The following is a 21,623-nucleotide window of genomic DNA, read 5'->3' as shown; positions in this document are numbered from 1 at the left end:
TTACAATTGGGCTGCCGTGAATATAGAATGTATCTGGGCGGCATTTCTCTTTTCATGTCTGCCAGTGTGTCCTTATGATAGAGTCTTAGAAAGTGAGTAAATGTAAGTTGGCTAGATGTTGCCGAATTCCCTTCCACAGATGTGGTATCATTTTGCTTCCCACTAGCAGTGTAAGAGAGTGTCTGCTCTCCCACAACTTTGCCAACTGAGTATATTTTCCAAACTTCTGGATTTTTGCCAATCTGGTATGTGAGAAATGGTCAGGATATTATATTTTGCTTTTCTCTTATTAGGAACAAGGCTGAGCATATTATAATTAGGAGCCATTTGCTTTTCTTTTTTAAGAAACAGTCTGTTCATTTCCCTAGCCCATTTATCTACCAAGTTGCAGTCTTTTTCTTCTCTCTTTTTAGAAGCTCTTTATATATTAGACATGTTCAACCTTTGTGATAAAAGTTGCAGTTTTTCCCATTCGTCATTTTCTTTACATTGCTTAGAGTATTTTCTCCTTGCAAACGTATTTTTTAAATGCCATCAAGTTTAACTTTTTCCTTAATGCTTCTGGATTTTGATAAGTAGGATGAGGTTTTCCTCATCCTAGCTACTGGAGGAAAATATCCATGTCTTCTCTTCAAATATGTATAGTTTCATTTATTTCACATTTAGATCTCCGAGTCTTTTGGAATTTATCCTGGCTTACAATGTGAGAAATGGATCCAATTTTATCTTTTTCCATATGGCTATTCACTTATCCCAACACCACTTATTTAAAAGTCCATCTTTTCACCACCAATTTGAAATGTCACCTTTATTGTGTATTAAATTTCCGTATGCAATTGGGTCTATTTCTGGAGTTTCTGTTCATTGATCTATCTATTGGTGTGTGTATATCCTTCTGTATTAATTATAAATGCTTTATAATGCATTTAATATCTGATATAGCCAACCCCTCCCAAACTCATTGCTCCTCTTTTGCAAGAATTCCTGACTACTCTAGCTTATTTTTTCTTCTAAATGGTATTTTTGAATGACATTACATTTATAAATTAACTAAAGGAGAACTGACTGTTGTCTATCCACAAAAGTGGCATGACTTTCCATTTCTTCAAGTCAACATTTACATTCTTCAAGAGTGTTTTTAGTTTTCTTCACATAGATTTTGTACAATTTTTGTTTCTTTTTATGCTTAGGTTTATCATTACTACTATCTTAAATAAATCTTCCATATATTCTCTAACTACTTTTAGTTTGTATATGAAGGTTGTTTATGATGATTTTTTTTCTATCTACTACTTTACTAAATTCTTCTATCACTTGTGGTACTTTTTCCATTGAGTTTTTTGGGATTTCCACATATATACATGTCTTCTGCTACTAGATATGTTTTCACTTTTCCTTTCTATTTTTTATGTATGACAGATTGTATCCTATTTGATTTTTACTAAACACTCTATGAGCATTGCACAAAAATATTAAATGGTCTTTGAAGCACAATTTTAATGGTTGCATGTATTTTACTATTTCAATACACCACAACTTATGTAGTCATTTCCAACTTGAAATTCAGGTTTCCTCTTTTTACTCTTATAAGTAAGGATACAATGAATATTTTTTGTTTAAATATATTTGTGCTTCTTTCTGATTAGATCTTTAGTGAATATTCATATAAGAGGAGTCACTACCTCAAATAGCATGCCAAATTTTAAGAGGTTTTAAACACATAATTGACAAAATTCCCTCCAGAACAGATGAATCAAGGTACACTTGAACCAGCAGGTGTGTCTTCCTTCACTATATCCTCACAAATCTAGGTATTTAAAGAGTTAATGACCGCTCAGTAGGCAAACAATACCTCATCATTTTACGACAGGTTAGTTAAGCAATCTCAACTCAATGTGGCTATATCCATGAAGCAATTGTATCAGAGAAAGGGAATGTGAGGGAATACGGCCAGTACGTTCTACTTATAGGGACACAATAGCAATATTTTTCCTGTGGGGTGTTAGTACTTTTCTCATTTTGACTAACCAGACATTGATATCTCTGCATGGCAGGCATTCAGGTTCTGGTTCTTCCAAGGAGTGATGTAGTCTTTTTGGCCTTTTAGAGCTCCCATTGACACACTTCCATGCTCTGGGAAATCAGGCTTAATCTCAATCTCTATATCTCCTCTCAGTCTTCATCACTGGAATCATCTCACCCGTTGGGCAGGCTTTTTGAGCATGTGAATACTAGCTACAGTTTCTGGTGTCCTCCTGACTCACCAGAAATGTGTGCATCCTTGGGGATATCCATTGGTGGAAGTGCAGGCTGCTCCTTGGCCACCCCATCTTGTAACTTTCTTGCATTTCTCATCCTTAATTGGATAGGCACAGCAGCAGATCAGAAAGCCTGTTCCTCCAGAAGCGGAGTTCTAGCCAGGAAAGTGAATACCAGTCTGCAACTTCAACCCCAATGAGTGACTATCTGTGAAGCTCCTCTGCTGGGGAACAGTAGGCAGCCTCTCCCTTGCCCATTGGGAGAAAAGGGAGTGACCTCTGGTGAGTAACAGTTCCACATTGCCTGACCACTCCCAGGGTTGATCGTGTCCCTCATGCCTCCTTCCCAGTCCTCTGCTTATATAATGATGATGTGGGGTTGGGGTCTGGCTGTTCTTTTACACGTTGAGCACTTAGCACCTGTTGTTTTTGGCTGTGGGCCTAGTGCTGACTCCAGAGCAGCCATAGAAGCTCCCCTCCACATCCTACTATGCTTGTTTTTATTTCTATTTCTTTGCTTAGTAGTAACATTGGATGTTTTTCACATGTTTACTAATGATCATATTTCTTCTTTTATGAATTGCCTGTTGTTTATGGCTAGTGCTTTGTTTTTTATTTTCTTCCTCTCTATCTAGCGAAGTTTTCTTCTTGGGAAATAAACTCACTGAATTTTCCAGGCTGCATAACTTTATAGCTCCACTGGTTCTGAATTTAACACAGTCGCTTTCCAATTGTAGTTTCTGCCTTTAGGGTGAGAGTATTAATATTCAAGATACAATGAGCTAAGAAACAGGATACACAGATCTACTATTTGATATTCAGCATCTGGTTTATAAATTTGTGCTAAATATGCACAGTGATATACATATTAACATGTATGCATGACCACCTATTATATAAAGATACGACATGATGTTCAATATCAGCTTTTGCCTCCCATTATATTTTTTCATAGCCTCTCATTCATTCTACCTAATAACAGCAATCTTAATCAGAATATCGATTTATAACTCTACCAGGTGGCAAAAGGCTTTTCCAAGTGACCTCTTGGGGATCCCTTCTGGCTATCTTCTGGAAAATAGGAGATTAAAAACATGTGTGTTCCCACAGTGCTGCATTCTGAAGATGTTTCCTCTCCTATTCCTGCTCCATGTAAGTTATGTAAGACTATGGAAATCAACAAAGAGCAATTCATGCCTTGACTGGGATTATTGTTGTTATTGTTTTTAAGGACAGACCTAAAATTGGAAGAGCAACTCAAATGCAAGCAGTTTGTACATACTGCCAAGCTCATAGAAAATTCACTTCTGACTTTTCTGCAAAGGATAGAAGTGGATAAAAATTCTTGGTATTTTGTGAGTCTATTAACTCTTGGGGATGGAAATAAAATGGATTTAATATAATATCCTTACATCTTAAGCCATCAGAGCTTAACCTGGGAAGCTGAACCTGAAATGTGGGAGGACTAGGAGAAAGCCCCGGGCTTGCAGCACGAGTGTGTGTGGCATTTTGATGTTACTATGGGGATTGCTATAGTAACAATTCCACTCACCCTTAATTTATTAAGTTATTTTATTGTGGAACCAAAAGGTAAACCAAACATTCAACGAAACAATAGCTTTTAAAGAGATTTTGCTGTTTCTGCAGCCCATGCCAAATGTTTCAATGAAAGTACTTTGAGTGGAAAAGACAATATTGGCAGATAATTTAATACAATTGCAGAAATGAGATTCCTCAAGGTTTCCTCTAAGACTGAAAAAATAACAGCAGATCTATGGCATAATACAGTGCTGAATTTGAGAATTTACCAGCCCTGAGACTCAACCCTCTGAGACAACAGTGAAATTATCCTTACTCTCCCATACCCACCCTTGTTCTTTTATTCCTTCACTCCTTTAGAAACGGCCTCTTTCCCCCACCCCCACCCCACAGACAGAATGAGAAAAATTCAGCTGACCAGCAAAAATAAAAATGACCTTAATCTTGATGGGTTAAAAGCTTTAAGTGCAGTATCCCACCCCTGGAGCCTCAGCAGGCCTACAGTTAGAATAGAGGGCAAGAGAAATAGGGAACTTTGGGAGAGGGATTGAGGTGAAATTTTCCTGCCCTATCCTTGGATCCTGTGTTCCTGGTCCCTTGAAGGTCTCTACCAGGGTGGGTGGATTCTCCTGGAAAATGTTCATAGACTTTATGAAAGCAAAAATAAAAGTGGGGGGGGGGTGTTGAACAAAAACATGTGTTTTGAGGTCTGCCCTACTGTCATGGATCTTCATGGTAAGAAGCTCCTTGCGGGGTGGGGTTGCATAAAGGGAAAAAAAAAGGAAACCAAGTAGTATCTAGGAAAGGCAACTCTGAAAAACCAATCCACATCCACGTAAGATCACAATAATATGAAAAATGCAAGCAAGTGACCACTTCGCTTGGCCCCTCCACCGCCCAATTCTAAGGAAGAAAGCTTCACGGCTTTTATGCTTGTCATTATTATGATTCAATCAATCGTTTTAGCACATAGAAGACAAGGCTTATGAAGAGAGGCTGTCACCAAGATCAAAAACATGGATAAGTGGAGACAGAATCCATCTAGACATGGTGAGCAAAGGACAGTCTAAAAAAGACTTTTAGGAATCAGAGCAAGTGGTGTTCTGAGCCTTTCCCACGCTGATTCAATCAACTCCCCCAAGTAATGGCCCTTAGAAGTCACTGTTTTCAGGACCGTCAACATTCAAATGGGAAAGCTGAGACACAGAGAGGATAAGGGGCTTTTCTACAATAAAATGTTCAGTAAAGAAAGCAGCCAGAGGTCAGGAGTTTGAGACCAACCTGGTCAACATGGCAAAATCCTATCTCTACTGAAAATACAAAAATTAGCCAGGCATGGTGGTGCGCACCTGTAATCCCAGCTACTTGGGAGACTGAGGCAAGTGAATTGCTTGAACCCGGGAGGCAGAGGTTGCAGTGAGCCAAGATCACACCACTGCACTCCAGACTGGCGGACAGAGTGAAGTTAGACTCCGTCTCAAAAAAAAAAAAAAAGAAAAGAAAAAAGGAGCAGGGTCGGGAACCCCAGCAGTTGACTCCAGAGTCCATATGCTTACCCAGGACCCTGTCCTGCTCCTCTAAGTCAGCACGTGAAAAACAGAAGCAAATTGCAAAGCTGCTTTCTACTAAGTCAGAGGAGGAGAAGCACAAAAGGGAACAAAGATTTGGCTAATGAAGGTACGTGTGCTCTAACTGTAGGCCAACAACAGCACACGGCCTCCCAGGGGCTGGAAATCCAGCCAGGCAGAACACCCTGAATCTCAAATGAGGAAAAGCAGGCACAAGATTGCACCCTTAGGATGCTCTAAAATGCACTGAAGCCTAAGCCGACTTTCTCCTAAGCCAAACCAAATCTTCTGGGCTCCCCTTGTATATCTTGTTTATGGGAATAGAATAAGATATTATTTCCGTTTTTTCCTCCTTCACAGGTTGGAAAAGTCAAGTCCTATAGAAAGAAAGAATGAAACGTTTGGATTCTATATTGCAATCATCAGAGGTAGCATGAGAAGCCTAGAAATCTCTTCCTGCAAGTCAGTAGTAGAAGCACATTTAAAACCTCACATGCAAATTCCTGGCACCTTCAAAGAGAAACAGAAAACGTCTAAAAATCCCAGGCTCTATTCTACTTTAGTAAAAGGTTTAAAAGGCTCCTGGCCTCATTTTAGCAAGCTCCCAGTTATTTTATTTGGATCATTTGGTTATATTTGGTCTTGAAAAGTTTCAAGGCTTTTTCTACCAATGGCTTAAATGTGCCAGATAGGGTTTAAATGTGCCAGTGTTAGGACCCAGTAAGGGGAGGAAGTGAGAGGAAGCAAATGAGCTTCCAAAAAGAATTCACATATGGACGATGCATGAGAGTTTGCTCGTGCTTGCGTGTGCACACGCATGTGCAAGCACGTGGGCAGAGGCGACGGCCACTAAGGAAGGACTAGTTTCCCTCAACTATAATTAAGCTTCCTCTGGGCTGGGGTGTTTGCTCGTCAGGCATATTTCCTTGATTCTCAGAGCTCTACTAATCATGCAAAGTCTTTTGTGCCTCAGAGACCCCAGCTCTCCTTTCCCCATGGCCAGAGCCTGGGAAGCCCCACATCATACTAAGTAGGAAATTACTGATCTCTAAGGATGAGTTAGTATGGAAAAAAAATTACAGTACTTGGGAAGTATCTAGAAGTCTTATAGTCCCATGCCTGGGGATGTAGCACTGGGGAAAGAGAAAGGCCAGGAGAAGGAAGACAACAGAGACTTAAGCACGCTAAATGTCCTTACGTTTTATAAGGTGCAAACATGAAGCTAGCTGTACTTTGCCACCACACAGTAAATATAAGATTACTAGGCAATTATATTTAAACATTACAGAACTTCCAAAAATAATTGCCATGTTCAGGGCAGTTTCTCAATCCCTTGATAACAATATAGTTTAATGGATAGAAACAACTATGTCATTTATTCCTCTTACATAAAACGCCACCAACCATGTAAGTACATGATCAATAATAGAGGTTTACAGTGGGTGTGCAGTCGTCCTGAGAGCTGCAGCTTCGTGTAAAATAATCAGAGGTAAAATGAGAAGCAAAAAATATGGAAAGGAAGTGCTTCAGCAGAGCAAGGACCCAAAGGCTTCTCAGTGCCTTTATTTTTATGGTGTACAAGGAACAATGTGAAAGCTAAACTTGGAACTTTTAAGAGATTTGTAAATTAGCTGTAAAATGTGACAGCTAATTGGATTCTTCCATTTAAGGTTTTGGATATAATCGAAATGAGGATTGGGGCTATAGGAGGGATTTGGGGGTGGGTGGAAAGAGGGGACACTTTGGAGATGAGATTTCTCTTTTGACTTCTGACCATTTTCCTTTCTCACAGACCTGGGTGTTAGGAAGAAAATTAAAGTGGTTTGGTGGCAAGCCTGGGGCCTTTTGTAGGTGTTAATTTAACTGAAAGAGATATTCCCAGGTCAGCCATTATGTAGTCTGAGCAGCATTTCTAATATTGAGTCAGTAATTGACCACTCTTCTGAAAAACAGATTGCAGAGTTTCTAACGGGAAGTATGTGGGAGGGGTGCTTTGAAAGAGTGAAGGAAGCAGAGTTGAAGAACTTGACCTGCTCCCAGATGTCCACAATGAGACTTCCTTCATAGAGAGGCACAAACCCCCTTCTGAGATCACCTGATTGCACTGTATCTTATGAGCAGACAGTCTTTCCTTTTTTAATAATTGCTAGAACCTATTGAGGGCTTACTACGTTCCAGACCCTGTGATAGCCTCTTCCCTTGATTGATATCATTATTCCAGATTATGACAGAAGGAATTGGAGTTCTGGGAGGTCACGTTGTGTGGCCAAGGTTACTCAATGTGTTAGAGGTAGGGCTGAGGTCCAGCACATGTCCTCCAAATTCACAGTGTTCACTCTTAACCAGAACTGCTTCCCTTCATATCCAATGCAATAATTGATTCCATTTAGTCAAAGGAGGGCAAGAGGGACCATAACATACATTGATTTGCCTAGAGATATCCTACCATACAGTTTTTTCTTTTACATTTGTGAGTTTATATAAAAGTTAGAAATGACCTAGGGAAAAATGTATTAACCCTACTGTACAGAAGAGGAAACTAAAACTCAGAGAGGTTAAGCCTCACATCCAGTAGGTAGTGAAGCCAAAGTTATACACCTGACTCCCAAACATCTACTGCCATTGTAGTACACTGCCTCCTACAAGGCTAAAGTAGCCAGCCCAGCTAACCATCAGGAGACTATTTGCTCTAACTCCCATTTACAGTAAGTGAAATAAAAATCTACCTTTTTGACCTGTATTCTGAGATGTCAATGAGCTATGAGATATCTCAGAGTTCTCCATGGGGGAGGCTGATCCATCTCTCAGCTCTGTCTCCTCCTCTGTGGTCAGGCTAATGTCTTCATTGGTAGTCATAAAGAGCTTCTTTGCTTTTAATATTCCCTCTGTCCTTCCTTAAGTCCAAATTCTACCCATGCTTGAAGGCTCAGCTCAAGTTTGCCTTGCTCCTTGAAGCTGTCCAGGATTGCTTTTCCCATATTTCCCATATAGTTTCCACTCTTCCCTGGAGCTCGGGCAGTGCCTACCAGCACATTGCCTGTGATGGCGCCTTGTTTTCTATTTCCTAACTCCTCAAAAGCTCCAGGAACTCTGTCTTGTACTTTCACTGTTTTGAGCTTTCTTTTAAACATATTTTTAATTGACATATAATAATTGCACATATTTATGGGCTACAGAGTAGCATTTTGATACACACAATGGGTAACAATCAAATCAGGATAATTAGCCTTTCTATCACCTGAAATATTTATCATTGTTTTGCACTGGGAACATTTAAAATCCTCTCTTCTAGCTATCTGAAAATATACAATAAATTATTGTTAACCATAGTCACCCTACAGTGCTATAGAACACTAAAACTTTTTCGCCCTATCTAGCTGTAATTGTGTGTCTTTTAACCAGTCTCATTCTATCTTTCCCTCTCCCCTACCCTTCTCAGCCTTCAGTAATCACAATCCCATAACATGCCTATGACAAGATTGGGTGAGTTGGGATTGAATTAAACTGGCATCCTGCAAGCCCTTAATATATGTATGGTATGGAAATAAATAAGAGGGAGAAAAATAGGAAATAAATTATGTTCTAAAGAGATCATTAAAATAGTAAGGAATAAGATTAGGATTTGATGGAGAAAATGGTATCAGAGAGGGTACCTGGGAGTCTTCTTTAATATCTCAATACAGAACCAATTTCCGTAGCTCAATAATCTTCAAACTTGAGTGTTCATCAGAATCACCTGCAAGGTCTCTGGCAACGTATAGCACTGTTTTTTATTTCCCCCTGCTGCACAGAGCTTCTGATTCAGCAGGTCTCGGGTGGGGCCTGAGAATCTCCATTTCTAACAAGTTATCAGGAGACGCTGTTGCTGCTGATCTGAAGACCACTCTTGAGAACCACAATGATTCTCTACTATGGCTGCAGATTATAATTACCTGCGATGGGGAACAAGTGTAAGCAGCCTACTCCACATCAGGTCAATTAAATCAGAATCTCTGGGGAGAGATCGGTACAAGGAAGCTCTTCACAGACATGATCCCTCCACTGGCTCACCTTTTAAAACTCTGAAACCCCTGAAGTTTCCATTGTATTGTTTATTTTCTAGGAATGAACTTGGTAAATAATCATTCAATAACTGTTTGTTGAAGAAAGAGAAGAACTATGGTGGGTCAGATGAGAGAAAAAAATCACTCTGCAGAGATATGGCATGCAGGGGACCACTTCTGAGACTGAGGCAAGAGTGTACCTGAAATGCCAGGGATTCGATCTAGGTCCTGCTGTTCCCTGGCACAGAAAGCCAATGACTGACACAATGAGTATTGCCAAAGAAGGCTTTCATTGAGTGCTGCAGCCAAGGAAATGGGAGATCAGTTTCAAACCCATCTCCCTGAACAACTAAAAGTAAAGGTTTCTACAGCAGGGAAGAAATGTAACTATGCATGGGTAAACAGGAACAAGGGAGAGGTCTTGAGGCAATCTTGATGAATGAGGGGTCTGGCATCCCATTGGCTGGATATGGTTATATGATGAGTTTCTGTTCTTTGGCACTTTTTGAAAGGCCTGAGGGGCCTTTCCTTATGAAGAAACTCAGATAAAACAAATGTAAGTTTCAAGCTTTAAGACCAGAAGGGTCCATTTCTATGTTACTATAGGAAAAGAAAAAAGCTGCCTATGGGACTATTGGGTTGGTTTCAAGAGGTTATCTGAAAGGCAAGGCAGCCTCCATAAGTGCTTATTTTATTTTCTTTTAAAAATGTCATTGTGTTCCCAAGATCTAGGCTTATGATCATATGTGTAAGCTTAGATCGTACAGTCTGTCCACTCTACCCAGACCTAGAATCATACAATCAAAGATATACAGAGTCAATGGGGTAATATAAGTAAGTGGAGTTGGACTGGAGTAAGGTGCATGGAGGACTGCAACTAAATGGGTACATCTTGTCTGGAGCTAGACTAAATCATTGTGAAGCATTAAGTCAGATTTTCTTAGTGTGCTATTTATACACCCTCCTGGCATATAAGTGACAGGAAAGTCAAAGTCATTGACTCTCTAATATTTATTGAGCATCTTCAAATACTTTTTGAGTATCTACTATTATTGGGCACCTACAAACACTTATTGACCATTTGCCAAGCACAGTGCCTAGCAAGTTCTTTTTTTCTAATCAAATCAACAAGTTCGACATCCCAAGGCTCAAATGATAACAAGTCCATGCCTTACTTGTGTCAGTTCTCTTATTGAAAGAGCATCTCCTAACCATCCTACCAATAAGGTAAAGGTGTTATTTTGAATCTGAATCAAAAAGAACCTTCTCCATAAATCTCTTCCTCACTAGCTGGCCCATACCTTATTACCTTTTCTGGGTCCTTCCCTTAATAATTAGCACTGAGCTCACGATTATTGCTTTTTCTCTTACCATGTTGCTTTGTAATTGTCCCCAAGATCCCCTCCTATTTTTATATATCCAGTTTACTAAATCATTCCTATTTCTTCAGCAGCCCTGAATGCAGCGCACTGTGATTCAATAAATATTTGTTAATGAAGGGAACTACAAGCTGGTTGGGAATCCAATCTTTTCCTATAGGAGTTACCAGGGATAAAGTCAGTCAGACCCTTCTAGGGCCTGGGAAGTGCTGAGAGTAGCTTCCTTTAGAAGCTCAATAAAAACAAGTCTCTGAATTCTAAAATTGTCTCCACTCCATTGTGATATGTCTTTTCAACCATGACTATTCCTTTTTTCCGGGATTACTTCCCAAGTAGATTCCACGCATGGGTGTATTAACTTTTCTCAAATCATTAAAATCTGCATCTCCAAAAGTGAAAATTTTCTTTGACACAGTAAATAATTTACATCTAATTGATAGCCCCATTGGATATTTAACATGAAAAGACTTCTATAAAATCTGCAACATAGTTTTTATTGAGTTCTATACTGACTGCTTTTGGCTAGAATCACACTCTAAAATTCCAATGGGTGTGAGCCAAAGCTGCATCGTTTTGTAGCTAATAATAACAATAATAATGAGCACATTTCAAAAGTGCTAATTACAAATTCAATTGGATTATGTTCTCGTTATAAATGCTACAGGTTTTCTGCCAGGTTGGTACTTCACAACAGTATGTTTTCAAACACCTGTTTACCTTTATCATCACTAGATATATTCAAAAAGAGAAACTTTAAAAAGTTGACATGCATATTAAATCTTATATGTCTTTATACAATTTGGAATTCTTTACCCAGAGGCCTTTACTGAACAAACTGAAGCAAAATGAATATTTATATGAATCATATGCAGATAAAAAGCACGGAAATGTATAAATTATTTACTTATCCAGTAGGCTTCCACAGGCTGAAGGGATGGGGGGAAGGGTAGAAAATAAAACAGAATTATCCCAGTAATTTCTTACATCAAAGAAAACTTTACTAAATGTTAACTGTATTTAAATCTCTATTCCATTTTATTATAAGAATGTAAGACTACAGGGGTCTTACCCCCATACCATCTATTGAGGGAGATTTTCCCGTAGACAAATGTTTTAAAGTGGTAAACAAAAATCTGGAGACGGAAGCAAGACCAGGAATGAAAGTCTGGATGTGGACTACAGATAGCAAACAAAGGCATTAGGGTTAAGGTAGGATGGTAGCTTTGCTTTTTTGTTGTTGTTGAGACAGTGTCTCTAGTGATCTTGGCTCACTGCAACCTCTGCCTCCCGGGTTCAAGCGATTCTCCTGTTCTCCTGCCACAGCTTCCCAAGTAGCTGGGATTACAGACGTGCACTACCATGCCCCCATGCCCAGCTCATTTTTGTACTTTTAGCATAGATAGAGTTTCATCACATTGGTCAGGCTGCTCTCGGACTTCTGACCTCAAGTGATCCACCCACCTCAGCCTCCCAAAGTGCTGGGGTTACAGGCGTGAGCCACCGCACTTGGCCAGTTTTGCTTTTTAATTCAGTTCTGGGAATGTGGTTAATGGCAGAATCCTTGTTGAATCTGGAGGCAAGAAAATATATGATGAGGCACCCTTTTAATCTTGCTTCATGCGCAATCAATGTTAGGCTCCTACCTGCCGAAGGCAAAAGACCAGGGCTTGTTTTTTTAAAAAAGCAAACATCTCAGAGGTATAATAGATGCATTAGACAGCGGTTCTCAGTCCTGGCTACACACTAGAAGCACCTGGGCAGTTTTTGAAGCATCTCAATGTCCTAAAGGAGTGAATCTCAGCCTCACGGGGTGGGGTCCTGACAGAAGTATTTTTTAGAAGTTCCCCAGAGGATTCTATTGTGAAGTTACAGTTGAGAGTTACTATATTAAAAAATGGGAAGATGTTAGGCTTAACTAAGTATCTTCATAGTTCATTTTTTTAGAGTGTGTATGAGACACACACAAAGGAGACCAGGAAGGAGATCAGCATTCCATCATTGATTGTTACCCTTCAAATCCACAGTGCCCCATCTTTACTTAGTTGCCAGGGTTATTCGACTTTTCTAAAGCAGATCAAGCCTGGAGGGTCTCCCCTGAGATTACAGATGGGACAGTTTAAGCATCAAAAATGATGAGGACTATCATGAATTGAAACTTATCAAATATATGAAAACTGATGAGTTCATAATGATACTTCAAAAATAAACAAACAAAAAAACTCATTGATCACCTCGGAGGTTGCTAGGGAACCAACTCATTATTCTGAAAGTGTAACAATTAAGGGAAAAATCTCAAGCATTCCTCTTGTCTTTCCCTACTTGGAGTAGAACTCAGGCTAATCAGCTAGTTGATGAGGAATACAGTTGTTCTTTATATAGAAGAATCATGCGTAATACATGCAGAAAAAAATTATAGAATTATAAAATCACTATTTTCCACACACTAATGAAATAATGAACCTAGACAACAGTAATCGATGGCAGCTAAAATTATTTCAGTAGTCCCTGCTTACCTGTAGTTTCGTTTTCTGAATTTCAGTTACTCGTACACACAGTACAATAAGATATTTTGAGAGAGAGACCACATTCACATAATTTTTTTTTTTGAAACAGAGTCTTACTCTGTTGCCCCGGCTGGAGTGCAGTGGCCTAATCATAGTTCACTGCAGCCTTGACTTCCCAGCCTCAGTTGATCCTCCTACCTTAATCTCCCAAGTAGCTGGGACTGCAGGTGCATGCCACCACACCTGGCTAATTTTTGTATTTTTTTGTAGAGACAGAATTTCACCATGTTGCCCAGGCTGGTCTCAAACTCCTGGGCTCAAGCAATCTGACAGTCTTGGCATCCCAAAGTGCTGAAATTACAGGCGTGAGCCAACTTTCCCCACTCACATTCACATAACTTTAATTACAAGTGTATTATTATAATTGTCCTATTGTTGTTAATTTCTTACTATGTCTAATTTATTAATTAAACTTTATATAGGGTTTGGTACTATCCGTGGCTTCAGGCACCCACTGTGGGTCTTGGAACATATCCCCAGAGAATAAGTTGCAGGGTGGGGTTGGGGAGTACTATTGTATTGAAAAACTTGATGGGGACATTTTAATGGATGAATCAGGCAGTTAGCTCATACTTGTGACTCTTGAATATCACAGATGTGAACTGTGCAGGTTGACTTATACTAGGATTTGCTTCTGCCTCTGCAGACTGCAAGACCAATCCCTCCTCTACCATCTGCTCCTTCTCACCTACTCCACATGAAGACAGCAAGGATGAAGACCTTCATGATGATCCACTTCCACTTAATGAACAGTAAATACGTTTTTGCTTTCTTATCATTTTCATAATAATGTTTTCTTTACTGTAAGAATAGAGTATATAATACATATAACATACAAAATGTGTGTTAATGAGCTATTTACATATTTGAGTTCTTAATATGGGTTCTTAATAATTTCAACAGTGGGTTCTTAGTAATTAAGTATTTAGAGAGTTAAAAGTTATAGACTGGGATTTTCAAGTGAGGGGGTGTTAGCACCCCTAATTCCTGCATTGTTCAAGGGTCAACTGTAGTTTCCTATAGCGTCTATAACAAATTACCACAGACATGGTGGCTTTGAACAACAGGAGTTTATTTTCTCACAGTTCTGGAGACCAGACATCCAGGATCAGTTTCACTCAGCTTCATCAAGGTGCTGACGGGGCTGCACTCCCTCTGGGGGTTCCCTCCACTCTTTCATTTGCTGCTGGCTCCGTTTGTGGCTGCGTCACTATAATCTCTGCCTCAATGGTCACACTCTCTTCTCTTCTGTATGCATCTTTGTAATCTCCCTCTGCCTCCCACTTATAAGTCATGAAACCAGAAAATCTGAGACAGGTCTCAGTTAATTTAGAAACTTTATTTTGCCGAGGTTGAGGACACACTCATGACGCAGCCTCAGGAAGTCCTGACGACATGAGCCCAAGGTGGTCGGGGCACAGCTTGCTTTTATAGCTTTTAGGGAGACATGAGACATCAATCAATATATGTAAGAAGTACAGTAGTTCCGTCCAGAAAGGTGGAGACAACTCAAAGCAAGCCCCACCCCCACTGGGGACTTTCAGGTCACAGGTAGTTGAGAGACAGACTGTTGCATTCTTTTAAGTTTCTTATAAGTCTTTCCAAAAGAGGGAATCAGAATATGCATCTATCTCTGTGAGCAGAGGGATGACTTTGAGTAGAATGGGAGGTAGATTTGCCCTGAGCAGTTCCCAGTTTGAAGGGGCCCAAGATATTTTCCTTTCACAAAGGACACAGGTAATGGTGTCTGAGTCCCAGATCTGGTATCCAGATAATGCGGGATAATCTCTGCATCTCAAAACCCTTAATTTAGTCACAACTACAAAGATTCAGCCTCCTTTTCTCCCTATAAGTTAATATTTATATGTTTTAGGGATTAAGATGTGGATATCTTTTGGTTTGGGGACCATTTTTCAACCTACCACAACACTAAATCATGGAGCAATCTTACTATTAAGGAAAATGGGACAAATGCGTGATCCCTGATATGCCTTTATATGAGATGACTAGAATAAGAGGCAATACCACCTATGAAATCCCTCTACCCCACACCCCCAAATCAACTTTAATCAGGCCTCTAGTTCTAACTACTGATTTTTGTAGGGATAGAGAAATGTATTAAATGACACTGAAAAGATATAATCAGGCAAATTCAATCATTCTACAATACAATAGGCCCATTTCTCAATTTCTTTAATAAATGCACCAAAGAGAGCAAACAGTTGCACATTAAAAGAAATATAAAAGCGTGTTAACCATAGGCAATATTCCTAGAATCTTGTTTGGATTCTGAACCGCACAAACCAACAATTAAAAAAGGATATGTTTGGGACAATCATGAAAAATTGAACACAAATTGATGATATTGGGGAATTGTTGAGGTTTGAGGGCTTTGATAATGATTTTGTGATTATGTTCAAAAAATAAAACTAGATATTTAGACTGAAATACATATGATATTTAGACTGAAATACATATGAGTGAAATGATACTATGTCTAGCATTAGCTTTAAAATACCCCAGCAACAAATAAATAAATAAGCACAGATAAACAACAAACAAAAAATTATTTAAATGTGATGGTAGGGCATCGATAAAATAAGAACAGCAGATACGGATTATTGAAACTAGGTGACAGATGTGTGAGAGTCTATTGAACTAGCCTTTCTATTTTTATGCATGTTTGAACATTTCCAGAATGTAAGTATATATATATGTGACAGTGCAGCCTGTCCACATGAGGCCAGTTTTAACTAACTGTCCTCAGGCCTGGCCTCAGTCTAGGGAGTTGTTACCTATGCAATAGTAACACCCACTTCACCTTTTAGGACTATTTTTGCGGTACCATAGAAACAGATGAAAGTGAAGTATACGTGGAAGTCATTAATGAACTCATTTCTTAGGTTGGCTTTTCCAGAAAGGTATCAGCCTGAATAAGCACTAAAATTGGTAAGCACTACATTTTTGATAATTAAAAAGCACTAAAATTTCAGGAAGCATTTGAAGTCTGTTCGCAGACAGCATTCATAGCTCCCAGACTTCTGCAGTGTTTTGCCCCTTGAGGTAACTCCAGTACAAATGGAAAAGAGTAGAGTGGATGAAGGCAGAAAGTGCAAAATAGACAAAAGGTGGATGCAACTCCAATGTTCATCAAGATGAGTGGATAAATAATATGCGGTATATTCATACAATGAAATATCATTCAACCATAGCAATGAATGAAGTATTGGCACCTGCTACAATGTGGGCAAACCTTGAAGACATTATGCTAAGTAAAGGAAGTCAGACCCAAAAGGTCACATACTGTATGACTCCTTTTACCTGAAGCATCTAGAATAGGGAAATCCATAGAGATAGAAAGCAGACTAGTGGTTGACAAGAACTGAGGGGACTGACTGTGTAATTAATAAGGCGTTTCCTTTTGGGATAATGGAAATGTTTTGGAAGGGAAAGGAGGTGATGATCATACAACATGGTGAATGTGCTGAAAGTCACTGCATTGCTCTCTTTAAAAGTGTTAATTTTATGTCATGTAAATTTTGCCTTAAAAAAACAAAACAAAACAAAACAAAAAAACAAAAAAACACAGAGGGCGGTGTTCCACTGTGCTTCCCAGCCAAGCCACAATGTTCTGGTTGTGAAAAGGATAAGTAATCGACCAATGCCCGTTCATGAAGCATCTTTTATGACAAGATACTGGGATGGTACTGTAGGGGATTCAGAGGACAAAAGAAAAGCTAGCTGTGACTTTTCACTTCAAGATGCTCACAATCAAGTTGTGCTCAAGGAGGCCATTAGACAAAATTTAAACAAAATAAGACTAAACACATAAGCTGTCATAAAGTGTGAAGTGATGAAGTAATAGATGAGTGACACAGGCCAGCAGTTCTGAAAATTCTTCAAGTGGAGGGACAGAAAGAAGTCACCATGTCTTCATGGAACACTATGAGATATTGTGTTTAATATTGATTCATTTATTATACCTAGGATAAACAAATATCAACTTCATATTAAATAACATATCATCTGGCAATAAATTCCAGAATAGATAGGTATTAACAGGCAGCAGTGGTTTATGAAAAAGTAGATAAAATTCAGAATGGAAATCAGTTTACTTATTAATATTGGCATGTTTGTGAAAACTTGGAAAGCTCGATTCTATCTGACCCTTGCACCTTGGTCCAACTGTGAACACCAGTGTTCTTAAGCATAGCTCATTAACTTACACAATCAACACGTTTTTGTTGAGTGCTCACAATGTGCTAAGCACAATGCAGCCTCTGGGTAAGTATAACAACTAAGGAGTAATGGTCTCTGTCCTATGTAGCCTGCAGTTGATGGAGGAAATGGAAAATAAATAAGCAAGCAATTATACATTGTAGAAACGTGGTGTAAAAAATGTCCAGGATAATATGGTGAGACAGAATAGTGGGGGAAAATGGTGTGCAGAAGACATGTCACGTGCAGTGACCCTGAGGAATGAAAGTTCTAGATATGTTCAGAGTTCTGAAGCCATGTTGGAGGTTGGAGGGGAAGAAGAATGCCTGGGCTAAAGCTAAAGGAGCCAGTTCAGCTGAACATTGAAGATCAGAGTAAGGAGTTCAAAAAGAAGTCATTAAGTGTAAAAATGGCATGATTATGTTTGTTTCTAAAAAGGATAACTCTAGTCACTATATAAATAAGGATGGACAAGATGAAAGCTCATAGAATATAGAAGAAACCAGGTCTTGGCAAGCTTAGATTCAACCCCTTCTTTCCCTTAAAATCAAGCCCAGAGCAGTCAGCTCTCAATGGCTCAACCCTGAACCTCATCCTGGCCCTTCTGAGTGTCCCAAGTCACTCAAGAATCTCACAGGTTCTCAAGCTTCTGGAAGAGTTCCACAGCTGGAAGTGATGCTATCCAACTTAACATTCCAAAACGTGAAGATATTCCAGTGAACATGAAAGATGTGGTCTGACTCCCGAGTCCTTTGACAGCCTCATCCAAGAAGGAGAGAATCTGTCTACAAAGTCTGAAGACAGTGTTTGGGCTTTTGGATGCCTTCGGCTTGTGTTTGAATCTGAGCACTGTGTGATATTCTCCTGTAAAAGATGTCATGTAAGAATTACATGAAATAGCAAGTGCTCAGCATACAATAGGCACTTATTAATATTTTTCATTGGTGTTTCAAAGTCTTTGCTTGAACCAAAGCTGAGACACAGACATGACTATGTATATGTGGCAAAATGTTGAGTAAAGTCACCCTTATGGGAAATATAAAGGATCCAGGGAAATTGTTCATTCTAGGGTAAGAATGAGATCAGAACAATGCATGGAACACCATTAAAAGAAAGTAGAAGGTTTCATGACTTCAGGAGGAAATGATTTTAAATCACTCAAATCTACTTTATAATCAATCCCATGGACTGAGTCCTTAGTCTTGGTGTGAGGGAAGCTCTAAATAAATAAAGCTGTAAATAAAACTGGAATAACTGCTTTGCTAAAAATCAAAAACAAACAAAACAATAGTATTGCATCAATATTTCTCAGACTAGGATGATTTTCAAAACTTTTATAAACCGAGACAAGGGTATCATCCAATCAGAACAGAACAACAAATGTCAGCCATAAACAGACATGACCTGTGAGGAGCTCAATGTCATTATTACTGAAAGATACCATAAAAGGTAGAGAAAAACTGCCCCACTCCTACCACTTACTTTATTAACAGTCACAGGTATCCTCAGCAAAGCAGATGCACGCTTCAGTGTGATACCATTTATAGCCACAGTGGAGACAGCTTTGATTTCTGTTGGTTGGCTCTATAGCATACCCTAATTGCCTGCTGGAGGCCCTCTTTGAGCAGGTTGGGAGAGGCTAGACTGAGAGACTTACCCTGCAACGTAGTTTGCATAAGGTACTCCAATTGAAGACCAAGATTTGGGGTTTAGGATTAAGGATTTTAAAATTTTCATGTTTTGAAACCAAGGAAGGGTTTTTGGCTTTTAATGAAAAACAAAAAGATTAAATTGATGCATGAAATAGCTGCATTCTCAGACGATGTAATTAATTAGGATATTTAACTCTTCAATGGTTGAGCTGCATTTAAAAGTAAATCCAAAGTGAATACTGAATGAAAGATTCAATTGGTTTTTTTGTTTTTATTATTCTTTTTTTTCACTTACAGTTTTGAATCACGATGTTGGACAGGGTCACTCATCTATCAATCAAAGACAATTCTGAGGGAAGACAGGCAAAAACCTCATAATCCTGATATAATCTCTTTTCTAACCCAGCATCTTGACACACTCATATGGGCTGGCACTGAATTTAATCTCCAATTCACTTAAATAAAAAAGAGCCACTCTCAGTCTGTCATCAGGAAGCTAGCTCTCCAAGGTGTATTTTTATCCCAGCCTCATCTAAGTTATGACAACTCACCTGGTTGGCTTCTGCCATTTGAGTAGAGAGAGGCATCAGAGTGACAGGCCATCACTCGTTGTGTTCCTCTTGAGGTATGACAGAGAGGAAAAACAAACCTGGGGAAACAGATTTCAAAGTGTTTCCAAAATGTCTCCGGATTGGAAAAAGAGATATAGGGCACTGTCGATGCTTTTTTCTACCCAGAGCTCTTCTATAGGCACTTCAAAATTTATTTGTCTGTTTGTTTATTTGTTTTACTGCTTTGACCTCGACTCATCTCCCTATGCTTCTGGTTCTTAAAATGTGCAGTTCTAGTAAGTTGTACTCCTAGTCAACATCTCAAACTCTTTTTACATTGATTTCTACATTGAAGCACCCTCTTCCGGTGGCTGACTCAACTTATGGCTTGGCTAATCTTTCTGCAGACAGACCCATATCCTTAGGACACATTGATTTCCCACACTGAGAAATGCCTGCTTCATTTGCATAAAATATATAGACAAATATTAGATATTAATATAAATAATACAGACACATAAAAAATATAATTATAAATTTTACCCTTGTCAGGGACCTTCCAATCTACAGTGTTAATTAACTATCTAATCTAGCTATCCCCTAATTTTCCAGATGAAGTAGATTTTTGCTGCCACTGCTCAGTTTAGATTTACAATAATTGCACGTGTATTTCATCTTTTTCGACTTTAGTTTTTGCTTTCTTATCATATTATACTATTCCTTTTTACTTTTCTAACTTATTTTGAATCAACTGAGTTTTCTTTATTACCACATTTTCCTCTATTGGTTTTGAAGAGATACATTCTATTTCTATTATTTTAGTTTTTATTTCTACATTTTTAACATGTCTCCTGACCTAACAAGGTCTAAGTTTAACTGATCTTTTTATTCTGCTGTAATATGGCAAGTACCTTACAGCACTTTAACTCTGACCATCACCTCCCACTTACATGCTATTTGGTCCAACATTTTAGTGTCCTCTTAGTTTTATATCTTACCAAATTATTCATTTGAATTATTATTATTGTTGTTTTATATAATTACTGATTGTTTATATAAGCCCACATATTTACTGGTTTCTTTGCTCATGAGCTTGCATCCCATTCTTTCCTTTGAAGTTTAAATTCCTAAGTCTTGCTTCCCATTCTTTCATGTGGAGTTTAAATTCCTGCTTCTTGACATTGCTGTTATCCTGGAGTGGGATAAGCTTAAAATGAGTGCTCAACCCAGGATTATAAAACATAGGAAGATATCATCCATGATGAGTGACAGGTATCAGATGCAAAAAATAAACAAAAGGATTAGAACCCAAAGAGCTTCAAGTTATTGGTTATTAGAGGGATACTATAAAATAATATGTTAAAAATGACTAAAGAAAAACATTAACATGTCAGAAAAGCATAAGACATACTATAATTGCACATGGATATACCTTATTTTGTGCTCCCAACATGGCTCTGATAGTGGTAAGCACTCAGCCTTTATCTGTTATATCTCTTTATTTCACTCTTATTTATAAATGATCATGTGGTTGGGTATAAAAATATGGATTGACAGTTATTTCTCCTACCCCTTTGAAGATATTATTCTGTTGTCTTCTGATTTTTCCTCTCATTACTGAGAAGGTTACAGTTAGTGTGGTTGTTCTGTTATAGGTTGTCTTTTCCTTCCCTCTTGTTACTCTTAAGATTTTGTGTTGGTCGCTGGTATTTCCATAAGATGTATCTATGTGTTGCCTTATCTCATTTGGAACTCCAAAACCCGAGGTTTCATGTCTTTCATCAAATCTCAAGGATTTGGCCAGGCACAGTGGCTCACACCTATAATCCCAGCACTTCAGGAGGCTAAGGT

The 21,623-nt window shown here is 38.7% G+C and overlaps 1 long non-coding RNA gene across 1 annotated transcript in view; it reads left to right on the top strand.

Annotated features, from left to right (window-relative positions):
* The first annotated feature begins 1,534 nt into the window (after positions 1-1,534).
* Positions 1,535-21,623, top strand: part of LOC117098789 — a 31,466-nt gene continuing 11,377 nt past the window's right edge. The window contains exons 1-3 of the long non-coding RNA XR_004443601.1: positions 1,535-2,540; positions 3,278-3,410; positions 13,998-14,103. This is a non-coding gene — a long non-coding RNA (uncharacterized LOC117098789). The remainder of the gene's footprint in view (positions 2,541-3,277; positions 3,411-13,997; positions 14,104-21,623) is intronic.

This window comes from Trachypithecus francoisi, unplaced genomic scaffold, assembly GCF_009764315.1.
Source record: "Trachypithecus francoisi isolate TF-2019V2 unplaced genomic scaffold, Tfra_2.0 Contig01474, whole genome shotgun sequence".
Taxonomy (NCBI): Eukaryota; Metazoa; Chordata; class Mammalia; order Primates; family Cercopithecidae; genus Trachypithecus; species Trachypithecus francoisi.
The sequence above is the reverse complement of the archived record's forward strand: the minus strand, read 5'-3'. Positions and strand labels throughout refer to the sequence as shown.